The sequence below is a fragment of the Cyprinus carpio genome, chromosome B23 (assembly GCF_018340385.1).
Source record: "Cyprinus carpio isolate SPL01 chromosome B23, ASM1834038v1, whole genome shotgun sequence".
Taxonomy (NCBI): Eukaryota; Metazoa; Chordata; class Actinopteri; order Cypriniformes; family Cyprinidae; genus Cyprinus; species Cyprinus carpio.
In genome coordinates this window covers 13,215,486-13,228,749 of record NC_056619.1, presented here as the reverse complement: position 1 = coordinate 13,228,749, position 13,264 = coordinate 13,215,486, and the positions used below count along the sequence as shown (strand labels likewise).

Genomic DNA, 13,264 nt, shown 5'->3' with positions numbered 1-13,264 from the left:
GTGAATGAGTCTTAAACTGAATACATTAACCGAGCGTATGTGTGCGCATGACTGTGCGTGTGTGTATGATGCTACAGCAGTTGACTTGCTATCACGGATGGGTAAATGTTTTTGAAGAAAGAAGTTGCTTGGGAAAGACAGCAGAAAGGAGGACAGTAGAAGGAGGGAAAACACAATGATCAAAAACAAGGAGACAAGAGGCCAAGGGCAGAATACGAAGAAAGTCTGTAGGAGGACAGAACAAATGAGTCAGATTGTGAAAATGTTGAAACAATACATTGACTGTACACAGCTATATTAAAGTATCAGTCATTTCTTTTTTTAAAGCTGGAAGAAAATCATTATGCACTATATAAGGAAATTGCCTTAATTTTCAACATTAAGTTAATAAAACTTAAAAGGTAAAGTGTGTAATTCTGTTGACATTAAAATAACTTCTATCCCAACTTAATATGCAGAAAAGCAAAATTTATTCTTTTTTACAAACACTGTGATCCTGTGGCGCTTTTAAAACATTGCTCTGTTTGAACAGCCCAACACAGGAACGCTGGCTCAACCAATAATGTGTGTGGTAGGGCGGGCTATCTGTTTGTCAACCAATGATAGACAGGGTGAATGGTGAGCAAACCTATTAGATTGATTTATTTACCTTAACCCTTCACTAAGCCTCACCTCCTTGGATAGTTGGTAACTAAGACATGCTTTCCTGAAGGTCCCAAAGGAATTAATTGGACACCTTTCTGGCTGCATGGTTTTTATTTAAATGTGCTCATAAAATGGTACAAATTAATTGCATATTATTCTGACATAACCTTGAATGAATTGTGACTTTACAAATTATTTTTATGTGATTTTTTTAAGTTAAATTATGCAGTAGCACAACAAAAAAATCTTCTCACAGTAAATTGAAAACAGACACACCACATTTGCTAGTGATTTAGCGATTCCATGTGGTAACAACCGACCTATCCTTAATTTTTCTACAACAATTTAATTAATTGCAGGGTTAATAGTTAAATAAAACTACAACAAAAAAACTAAAATCTGAAATAAAAAAAGTTTAAATTACTTTATTTCAGCTAGCAACCAAAGCCAAAATTCAAATTTTCATTTAGTTTAACTTAATGTACTAAAATAACTAAAACTAAAAAATATATATTTATATATTTGTATATAACTATATTAATATAAACTATAATAAAAATGACAAAATTGCCTAACAGCAAAGAAAATGATCAAACCTTTCAAGATGTGGAATTTTCAAGATTTAAAGTTAATATTTTGTATCTTTGTATCTAATTTCTGGACTGGTCAGTAATGTTTTTAAGGTAAGTTCTATTTGGTGCCAACAGAGATGCAGAAACTTTGCCTTAAAATTAGCAGAAATGTAGTCATTACTGGTATTTAATCATTTAAAAGATTACAGTTTACAACATTTTCTTTTAAAATAAAGGCTCCAGCAGAGATTTATCACCGTCTTTACTGTAAATAAAATTCGATTATAAGACATTTATATTACGACATCAACAGCAGTAATTTAATTTCCACTGCTGCAGTGTTTATTTATTTCCTCCTCCCTAGATAAATAAACAGAAAGAGGACGATTAGTGGCTCAGTGTGGCACAGCATTAAAATGACAAAAGTATGTATAGCACCGCTGTCATAATGAGGCTCAAGCTTTCAATGGCAAAGGCTTTATCTCTTTTTTGTTCCTCATCTCATTCTCCATTCTCTTTTTCCATCTCTATTTATCCTCAAGTTGGGAGTAATGGCGGACAAAACGAGAAGTCCTCATCACTGATTTATGTTTGTTCCCATGTCCTGCATATATTTACCTCACTTTGAATGTAATCGAAAGCACTGCCCGTCACAAAAGCACACACAAAAGCTCCAGCTTTCATTGTGATGCGGAAAGCCTCAACTTGCATATCTCGCTCACAAAGCTTTTTTGCTTTGTTTTATCACAAATGCTTAAGTGGAAGCTGTTCTGTCTATTTTCACATGCAATTGGAAAAAAAAAAAATTGCTGAAAAGGTGCCTAAGCGAGGTGGAGTTGGTGGAGAGCGCCTCTGCCTGAAATTATATAATGTAGATGATTAAAAGTAATTTGAGGGAGAAAAAGGGAATGTGTGAGTACATTAAGACTCACATGACCCTAGCAATGTGTATCTCGATTACACTATTATTTTGCCACTCTGTCCAGTGTTAGTTTCTGCTAAAGGGGCTATCATGACACTTCTATGGCTGGGCTGCAATAGTTTTAAGGGGAGCAACTCATCCTCTGTAGCCTGTATTGTAAAATAATTATATTTCTTTAATATGTTAGTGAAGAGTGCTGCAGGGGGTGAAAATTATTGGTGTTCAGTATGGCTGCAGATGTATGGCATCTCAACTGTGCTGTAACCTTCAACTTAACTCTTTATGACCCCCATTCAAAGTGGGTTCACAAACGGCTGAGGAATAAACCTCAGCTGGCACGAAGGAGGGCATGTGCTAAGGTAATGGGGCACTTAAAAGCAATAATTAACATCTTTCAACAAATTCAAGACATGCAGTTCTTACTTATTGTGACCCGTTTGATACCCTCTCTCGTTTTTTCATATACACAAATAAACATTTGGCAGACAGTTTTTGTTTTGTTTTTAATTTACAGTGCTTTCAAGTACATGTCATCAGTTAATGCATTTCCTGGGATTCAAACTTGTGACCTTGGTCTTGATCTCATCATGCTCTACTATTTGAAATAAAGGAATACACATACTATGTGTCTTCAAGCTGATTCATTTATTATTTGTTAGCAAGTGTGTATGTTTATGGGATCTTATTAGTAATCCAAGGTTGTCATATCACACATACACTTACACACTCAAAAATTATTTGATGAGTTGTCAATAAAACAAATTTATGGTTACGGTTATAGAATTATTGTAGTACATTTTACAAGAGAATACTATGATAGTCTTTCTTGCCATTGCATTTTCTACTAACGCGCTCTTTAAATAACAAAAAAAATAAAATATTGCGCCATTGATTTTAGACTTTAGACCAGGTTTGAGTTGGTCTATGGCGCAGTCTATTTTCAGTTTCTCAAAATAGCAAAGTGCCAGCAATGCGCCTGAACACACCCCTTTTTTAGACCAGCTGCCAATGGCTGCACAAATGGGCACAAATGCATTTGCTATATAAACAACGCGGTGCAGGATGGGAAAATGAGAACTGCGTCAGGCTGAAACTAGCAAAAACCCTTGCGCCACATTGCGTGTATGATAGGGCCCTAAAAGTTGGTTTTATTGTAAATAAAGAATGGTATTAATTAAATATGGCATTAATTAAAATATCAAGGCTTTTTTTTGTTCTTACATTTATTTCATGTATTCACCAAATTTGACATTATAATGGCTTCTATTCTGTTCTGTGTGGTTTCTAATGTTTTATTCACCTAATTTTTAATGTTTCCATCACCTTACCCAAGACTAACTTTTAAAAGGAGTTAAAATTCCATCATCATTGAAACATTACTGAATCATTTAGTTTTTACTTTATTACTTAAAACTGTGTAAATATACTGTAATATATTGTGAGTAACATTATTGTCAATTATTATTATTAATATAAACATTTTAATTACAGGAATATATCGATTCACTCAACTAATGATTTTTTTTTTAGCTAATTGAGATTTAAGACAAATTAGAAATGAAAAGGTGTGCTTTTATTGTTGCTTGGACAAAATTTCCATTTCCATCCAAGGTTTCCATTTACAATTAGAGGCAACCACTGTATTTTAATCACAATCCAAACAAAGATGCTGCATACATGCAGAATGAGCAGTTTTTAATCTAAATTATATTGCATAATTTCGTGATTTGAAGAAAAAACAATGCTCTGACTTTAGTTTTATTAAAAAGGGCACTACATAAAACATCTGCACGAAACAAAAACAGTAAACGGGCTGAATGAGAATGCAAATTCATTCTCTAAAGTTTTTTAGATGCTGTCAATACGTCCACATCCCTACTTTGCTTTGTGTGTGTGTGTGTGTATATATATATATATATATACATATATATATATATATATATATATATATATATATATATATTATATATATATATATATATATAAAATATATATATATATATATATATATATATATATATATATATATATATATATATATATAGGTGCTGGTCATATAATTAGAATCAAAAAGTTGATTTTTTTTCTCTAATTCCATTCAAAAAGGGAAACTTGTATATTATATTCATTCATTACACACAGACTGATATATTTCAAATGTTTATTTCTTTTCATTTTGATGATTATGACTGACAACTAAGGAAAATCCCAAATTCAGTATCTCAGAAAATTAGAATATTATTATAATATTCTAATAATATTATTACTATAATATTACTTAATATTACTAATATTAAGACCAATACAAAGAAAGGATTTTAGAAATCTTGGCCAACTGAAAAGTATGAACATGAAAAGTATGAGCATGTACAGCACTCAATACTTAGTTGGGGCTCCTTTTGCCTGAATTACTGCAGCAATGCGGCGTGGCATGGAGTCGATCAGTCTGTGGCACAGCTCAGGTGTTATGAGAGCCCAGGTTGCTCTGATAATGGCCTTCAGCTCTTCTGCATTGTTGGGTCTGGCATATCGCATCTTCCTCTTCACAATTCCCCATAGATTTTCTATGGGGTTAAGGATAGGCGAGTTTGCTGGCCAATTAAACCAGGTACTGGTATTTTTGGCACTGTGTGCAGGTGCCAAGTCCTGTTGGAAAATGAAATCTGCATCTCCATAAAGTTGGTCAGCAGCAGTGCTCTAAATTTTTTAATGAGTTTTGTTTCACAATCCTCTCCAGGGTGCGGTTATCCCTATTGCTTGTACACTTTTTTCTACCACATCTTTTCCTTCCCTTCGCCTCTCTATTAATGTGCTTGGACACAGAGCTCTGTGAACAGCCAGCCTCCTTTTGCAATGACCTTTTGTGTCTTGCCCTCCTTGTGCAAGGTGTCAATGGTTGTCATTAGGACAACTGTCAAGTCAGCAGTCTTCCCCATGATTGTGTAGCCTACAGAACTACACTGAGAGACCATTTAAAGGCCTTTGCAGGTATTTTGAGTTAATTAGCTGATTAGAGTGTGGCACCAGATGTCTTCAATATTGAACCTTTTCACAATGTTCTAATTTTCTGAGATACTGAATTTGGGATTTTCCTTAGTTGTCAGTTATAATCATCAAAATTAAAAGAAATAAACATTTGAAATATATCAGTCTGTGTGTAATGAATGAATATAATATATAATATAATATAATATATAATGAATGGAATTCGTGAAATAAATCAACTTTTTGATGAAATTCTAATTATATGACCAGCACCTGTATATATATATATATATATATATATATATACACACACACACATATACATACAGTGGGTAAAATAATTGGTTTCTGAGAAAGAAAGTAAAGTTGCTAGAATGGCCCAGCCAATCACCTGATTTGAATCCAATAGAACATCTATGGAAAGAACTAAAGATTAGAGTTCATAGAAGATTTAAAGACTGTTTGTGTATAAGAATGGGCCAAAATCACACCTGAGCAATGCATGCGACTTGTTTCTCCATACAGGAGGCGTCTTGAAGCTGTCATTAACAACAAAGGCTTTTGTACAAAGTAATAAATACATTTCAGTAAGCTTCTTCAATACTTTTTCCCTGGGTCTTTCCATTTTATTACACAGAGCTTCATTTCTGAACTTATTTGTTTTGTTTTCTTTGTTTTTATGGATTACTTGGATTGTTACCGACATCTTGGGAAAATTTCATGTCAACAGCACCTTTAGAAACTTATTTACTGGGAAAAATGGTGTTGTGTTCGATACTTATTTTACCTGCTGTGTGTGTTATAAAAAAAAAATATAAACAAAAAAAAATAAACATACAACTAAAATATATATATATATATCTTAAAAAGTAAAAATTCACATGAAAACATTTAAATATGTAATTACAATACTACACTCAAAAAAATGACTCTTTGGCTGAACATGATTCTTTCATGAACAGTGGTTCCACGTGTTTGTACCATGTTATTTGGACATGGATATATCAAGTTATTAGGACATGCCTAATTTTAGTTGACTTTACTCAGTTTGCTTTAGTTCATCCTACATGAAATATCTGAGTAGAGATAATATTTTACATCATGTAGAACCACTGTCCATGCAAGTTTAGCCAAAGTGTTATAAAAATATTAGCAAGTAAGATATGACTTTTCTTTACACATGATGTTAGTTGTTTGCAGTTTAAGGATTTTACTATGTGTACTTCATGCATTTGCACTCTCATTAAAGTCACTTTTTTTAAATTAAGTATTTTAGACTTAACCATAACCACAACCCAAACACAAACACAAGCTCCACACTTCACCACAATGGTAACTCGCACAAACTACACCAATATAAAGTATTAAAAAAAATATTAAAATGCCCACATAATAGAGCATTAGACATGAAAAAGTCTCCTTATTATCACATTTTACTAAAAACTGCATAAAATAACACTTTATTTCAACATTTTCTCTCCCCATATCCAGTCCTGTGCAAAGCATGATGGGAAGTGTAAAACTTATTTTGAGGTACTTGATTGAAACATGTTCTTTCAAAATGAAAACTTTATGTTAAACCAACGAGTGCACAGTTTTAAGTCAGTTTAACATGACACAATCATGTTGAAATTAAAAATAACCAAAATTTCACCAAAATAACACTAATTTTACATGTAAAGAAAAAAAAACAAATAATTCAATAAAATCGTTATACTAATGAGATCACAATTTTATAGATATTGTAAATCTGATTAGATATGAGCTATAAAACCTACGAGAATATGTTTCACTATCCTTTTATGATTCCTATTTCATATATCTTTCTGCAAGAGTGTTTACGGAGATTACAAATCCATCAAGGAGAATAGCTCATTTGTCGTAGGTTGATATGATTAGCAAGTGTTTGCTTCATTTGTTTAAAACTGCAAACAGCACATCTGAGCTTATGAGCTGAATGTTGGACAAGAGACTTAGACGCCTGGAGTACTGAAATACACCCGTCCATAGTACACTGACTTTACAAAAAGCATCTGTGGGAGGTGTGTAGTGTGTGGGCAAAAGGTACGAATCTAACTTGAAAGTGCTTGCTATATGTAGTCTAGCATCAAGGTGGCCCACAGGAGTCGGACTGGATTCTGCACTGGTTGGAAACCGAACAGAAAGGCTTCGTATCATGCTCATATGGTGGGTTATGTGTATGCATTATTTTGCACTGAATATATTTGTCTCAGAGCTTGAGGGGAGCTGCTGTGATGAGTCTCCAAAATTAAAGTAACCTCCTAATTGGCACCATCCAAGAGGTGAAAACAATGTTGTGAGACACAGTGCTAATGGGCGCTGTGCATGTTTATAACTGTGCATGTTCATAAATAACCGATTGCATATAGAGCTTTAATTGTGACTTATTGATTGTGATTTCCCTCCACTAGTGCTAGGGAGGGTGTAGCATGTAATGTTTCCACGCTGTGATAACAAGCCATTTGAAAAATGCGAACTCGCTAGCATATGTTCTCGCAAAGGTTCTCCACTCTGTCTAGCTGAGGGTTGCCAGCACTTACTCTCATAAGTGCCATAATTTGTTGAGTAGCTGGAGGTGATAGAACGCAGGATGGGGGCTGAAATGATTCAGAGCTCCATCCAGTAGAAACGCAGATAATGATGCTGACATTCGGCATATCAGTGGACTCAGGGGTTCTTTTATTTGAATTCAATGCACCATTACGTCAATATAACTGTGGATGGGTGTCTTTCATTACATTGCTTATTTGGATTATCTCTAAGGTGTTACATTTGTTTTGATCGTGTCTAATGTCATGTTGAGCTAAAGTCGTCATTCAGAGTGGGAGTGATGTTCATGGGCATCTTGGAAACCTCAGCTGGGGATTTAATCTTGTCTGGCTACTTGTCTTGACTTGATTTCATTGCCACCTTTGTGGGAGTCCACCGATTGGACAGATTTAACCCCCCTGGATGGGAGAATATGCATCTTTTGTGAGATGGCTGAGAAATGTCTTACTAAAATGTGGGGTTTCAAACTTTACTGACCATTTGTATATTTATATACATATATATATAGTAAAGTTAGTAAATTAGATAGATGTCTACTATGACTATTTCACCTGACCTGCAGATGACAGGTGTGTCATATTTATATTGTTTTAAATTCAAACTGTACAAATGCAGGAACCTTATGACCTTCTCACCTTGTTGTCTTCACTTAAGTTTTTGTATTTTCCGGGGGTTTTTCAAGGAGTTAATAAAAGCAGCAGTCAAAATGAGTGCTGCCACCTAGTGGACCAAGCAGTCGTTGATTTCAATAGTCGAAGCAGTCAATTTCAGGCAGATGTGCAGCTGGCACATCCTTTAGAGTCCTGGCATGCATTTTTTAAATGCATGTTGTACGTCTTGCTTTGTACAATTAATCTGTAAATATGTTATTTCCAAAGATTTATTTTTGCCATTTTTGAATTAATTATGATAGGAAAGTAACGAGACAAGAAGTATGAGAGAGAGGGGGACGAGATCAGAAAAGGGCCACAAGCTGGGACTCGAACTCAGGACTATATGTCTGCACACTGCCCACAAAGCTATCGGTGCCAATCCGTGAATATATTTTAAAAAAAATTCAATGTTCTGACAATTTTTCATCAAAATGTTGTAACTGGATATTCCCGTGAAAACTTCTCTCTGGTGATGTATGCAGGACTTCTCCAATCATTTTACACTCAGCTTATGCTCATCTACCTCCACTTTTCAGTGCAACAGCCACATCTCAACATCCAATCAACAACAAATGCATTGAACAAGTCCCTACCCTCTTCCCTTTCAAATAATCAGTTTCATTTGTATCACAATACAGAAAAAAAGATCTGTCACTACTTCCGTTTCATTGCAACTTTAAGTTCAAAATACACTTCAAAATTTTTTCAAAAATAAACAGAAAAAAACATAAAAAAAAAAACATTAAAAATAAAATCAAAATAAAAATAAAGTAAAAATAAAAATGAGAAACTGGTTAATTCTAAGTTACTGTTCCATACAGGTGTGATTGTAAATGGTTTACCTTGCATTATATGTAATTTTATTGTTCAATACTGTCAAGTGTTTCTATGAAATCATGAAACCATATAATTCAGAGTGAAAAACAGTCTAATGACATTCCCATGTGATCATGTGGCTTTCTGTTTTACAACATGTATTATTATTGTGGTTATCAATATAGTTGAGCTAAAAATGAGATTTTGAGTTCAAGTAAACTTGGTAACTTTATATCATATAATTGAATATTCAGTTTTAAGTAGTAAAATATACAGGCACCAATATGCCACACAGTAGTAACTGAAACACTGTCTCCATGATTTTTTTTTCAACACTTCTGACAAGCACAGCAGCTGTTTTTTTTTTTTTCCTGTAAATTTAACAGGATATTTTTCTGTGTAGTCACAGCCATATTTCTGTGGGCAGCGCTCAGACATATGGTGCAACAGCATTTTGGGTGACCCGAGTTAAAGTCCTGGCTCATGGTCTTTCTGAGGCCCCTTCTCCTCTTGTATCTGACTCTTTCCTGTCTCTCTTTTACTGTCCTATTCAATTAATGTCAAAATACCACTAATATAACTTAAGAAGAGTTATAGACATAAGAGAAGGTCAGAAAACATCCTGGCAGAAATTCTACCCCATAGCTGACCCTGATGACTTGAATCCTTGAATATTTTTTAATCAGACCTGCATATTCTAGACCACCAATGACTGTATTTGCATTTGATGAGAGTCTCTTTTATTCTCAGTGCAATTCCACTGAAATCAAACTAATCCCACATCCATGCTACCAAGTTTTTTTGTTTTGTTTGTTTGTTTTTTTTTTTTTTTTTTCTTGCTAATCCACTGTGGCCCATTTGCCCATCCGCTCAACTGCTGGTTTTTGGCACATTGTGATTTTGAATCCGTCACGGCAATTAACCATTTATAACAGATCTGTTCTAGAGCTTAGCATTTGTGAAATCCTGTAAATGAGTGTTAGCTGGGAAATCCTGCATCATGCTGCTATGTGCTAAAAGGATGTGCAAGATTTCAGTCAGGTTCACAGCTCACCTGTGGGTGCGTCTGTCACTTTCACAAACACCTCTCTGGCTGCAAAGACTGTTTAAGTGTGGAATGGGGTAAAATGGTCTCTGTTTCAGCAGCTACGACCTGCAGCTGAAAGCTCTAGAAGGTTCCACAGTGATCTCTGCATCCGCAAGGCGTAGCATTACTGTATGCAAGTACTGCCATCACATAGACAGGCCCTCTATATACTGTTACACAGAAAATACTCCATTTTCATTTAAGAAGTTTAGCTGAAATGTTATTATAATGAAGATCTCAGATCTATTTTGTCTGATATTTTCTGTCTACAAAAAGATTGGATTTCTTTTGGTGTGTCTGGCAATTGATAGTACAAATTATTGCAATTCAATGTGCCAGAGAGCATCTTCACAGGGTTATTAATCATAAGACCAGGAAAAATGAAATTATGCATTAAGCAAAAAAAATGCAGTAACACATTTTAATTCTTTTAAATTATGCCAAATGGGATTGGTTCAAGTTTGCTCAGATTCAAAGAAAACAGTGTGTAACTTCACCTTTGTATTGCAGTAAAGTTCAACTAAATGTTTCATTTTTCCTCCCACATTACAATTAAAAGTAAAATTAAAACGTACCATGCAAGACTCTGTGCATCAATAATGAGTATGTTAATGGCTTTGCAATGTAAGCACCATAACAAAGTCCTTTGCATGAAAAAGGTTGAAGACCCCTGGTTATTATGACTGACTGAAAACAATAACGAACAGTAATGACAGAGAACTAGATGTGTGGGACTCTAAAAATGCAGTGCTTTGACAGACATAAATTTAAATGTTACAAAACCAAATATTACTGACTTTTTTCAAAACAGTTAATGAGTGCAACTTTAACCAAACCTTCATCAATATGTCAGCATGCAGATATTTTATTATGCATAAAGAGTAGGCTATACTTTTTAATCTGTATAAATGTTTTTTTTTATACCTACACTACTCCAAAACCTGTTGACGTTATTAGATATTAGGCAAACCAAGACCAAATGTCCTTGGTTTTTGACTTGCTATACATGTTATTTCACTATATCTGTAAGGACATTTGGTACTCACAAGTAGCTTATAATAAAGCTATATACACACTCACTGGCTTTACTGACCCTGAATTTCTCTCAGCTCTAAACCACTCTCGAGTTAAGGCTATTTACAATAAATGGCTGAATATCTCAGTAATGGCAAGAAAAACCTGACAATAGGAAAAAATGTGACGACTACATAAGTGCCAAACCACGAATAATAGTCTACTTATGCATAAGCACAACATCATGACTCGGTATGAAAAAAACAAAACAAAAAAAACATTAATAAGCTCATTGGGGAACGTTATGTCACAATATGTCCGTTATTAATAATTAATATGTTATTTCAACCCAGACTCGCTGTGAATTCATGCCTATTTATTCCTCCATTACTCGACATTACTCAGAGCACCTGCTCTCAAAAAACAGTTTCAAAAATCTCAGGCGAAGCGATGCACCGTCGCTAATCTCATCTCTCAACTGTTTCTCTCGCGCTCTCACTCTAATTTCTTTTTTTACAGAATATCTTAAAAATCACGTGTTAAACAACTTTTTGGGGTAAATGCGGTCAGGAATCTAATTACTACAGGAATAATTAAAACACGCAACACTGGAGGCGATCGCGCGCAGAGAAACAGCATCTTTACCTCACGAGCCTACATGTTCATTGACGGGTTTGGGTTTTGTGTGAAACCTTCACGAACGCTGCAATCCATAAACTTGAACACGGTCGAAACGGAAGAAATCGTGATCTCTTAGTTTGTTTCAACAGATGTTCCGCCTGTTTTGAGATGCCAATATATGATAGGAAGGAAAGGCTTGAAAGGAAATACATAAAAGAAAATTTTAAGGCAATATACCAAAACATCTAAAGTTGTTTTACCTGCTCGGAATGGCACAGAGTACGCACGGGATGGATGAGGAAATCCAAACTTTGAAGACTGCGAGCGTTAATGGCTCGTTTGTGAGCGACGCATTAGATCGGCGCAGTTCTGACAAGACTATCGGCGTGCGATGCTTCTGTCTGTCTCTCCCTCACTCTCTCTCGCTCCCCCGGAGAAATAAATAATCTCTGCTTTCATCTGATACAGCGTTAATAATACTCTCTCTCAACCCCCACACAACCATCTCTCACACACACACACACACACACACGCACACACACATTTACTTATGTTGTGTTTATACAGCGTTAATAATATTTTCTGTCAACCCTCACACAAACATGTCTACACTTTAGATCTTAATTTAAAAATATTTAATACGTTTTATTAGCCATTTTTCTTGTGACCATTGGCTGGTCCCCGCAATGTATGTGAATTGGTGCATCACTAAAATTGACAGTGCCTGGGACTAAATTTTATATAACCCCTCTTTCCAGGACAAAATGAGTAGGATATGCCCTTTTGGACCTTATTGGGACCCCTTCTTCATAAGGCCCCGCAATGTAGGCAAAACCTGACCCATTACAGTTTTTCTCGATTGTTGAGAACTAGACTATAACTGATTAATTTGGTCCAATTTTCAAACCATTCATACAGTTCTCGAAACAAAGACACATTTCTCAGAACTTTTAATACATTTCACCTGTTTGCACACACGTTCCAATTTGCTCAGTGTTTTCTGCAAAATTCTAAAAATGCCATAATTTTACACAGGTTTAATCATGTTCTCATTCAGAAAACACAAACACACAGTTAACTCAAGCATCAAAAAAAGCACGTATTTATCCATGTGTGAACACATAGTAGCAAAACTGATGACACACAGGTCAGGATCTTATGTTCAGGATGATATGAACAAGAGCACAGCTGATTATGGGTTTTGGAAAATGAATCCTGCAGTGGGAGACAGAGTAATTAGAGAGGAAAATAAAAACAAAGGGGATGAGGTCAAGTTTCATTTGTTCCTGATGAAATACAAAGCACTATAGTTGACAATGTTCTTCTGCATGGACTGACAATGATGAAAGTTGGCCTACAGGCTTATCTACAAGGTTTC

The 13,264-nt window shown here is 34.9% G+C and overlaps 1 protein-coding gene across 2 annotated transcripts in view; it reads right to left on the bottom strand.

The window, feature by feature from the left end:
• LOC109110906 (caM kinase-like vesicle-associated protein) overlaps positions 1–12,350 on the bottom strand; it is a 49,954-nt gene extending 37,604 nt beyond the window's left edge. For both annotated transcript variants that reach the window (XM_042750488.1, XM_042750490.1), the window contains exon 1: positions 12,147–12,350. The gene's annotated coding sequence lies outside the window, so the exon portion shown is untranslated. The remainder of the gene's footprint in view (positions 1–12,146) is intronic.
• Between the last annotated feature and the right edge of the window lie 914 nt (positions 12,351–13,264).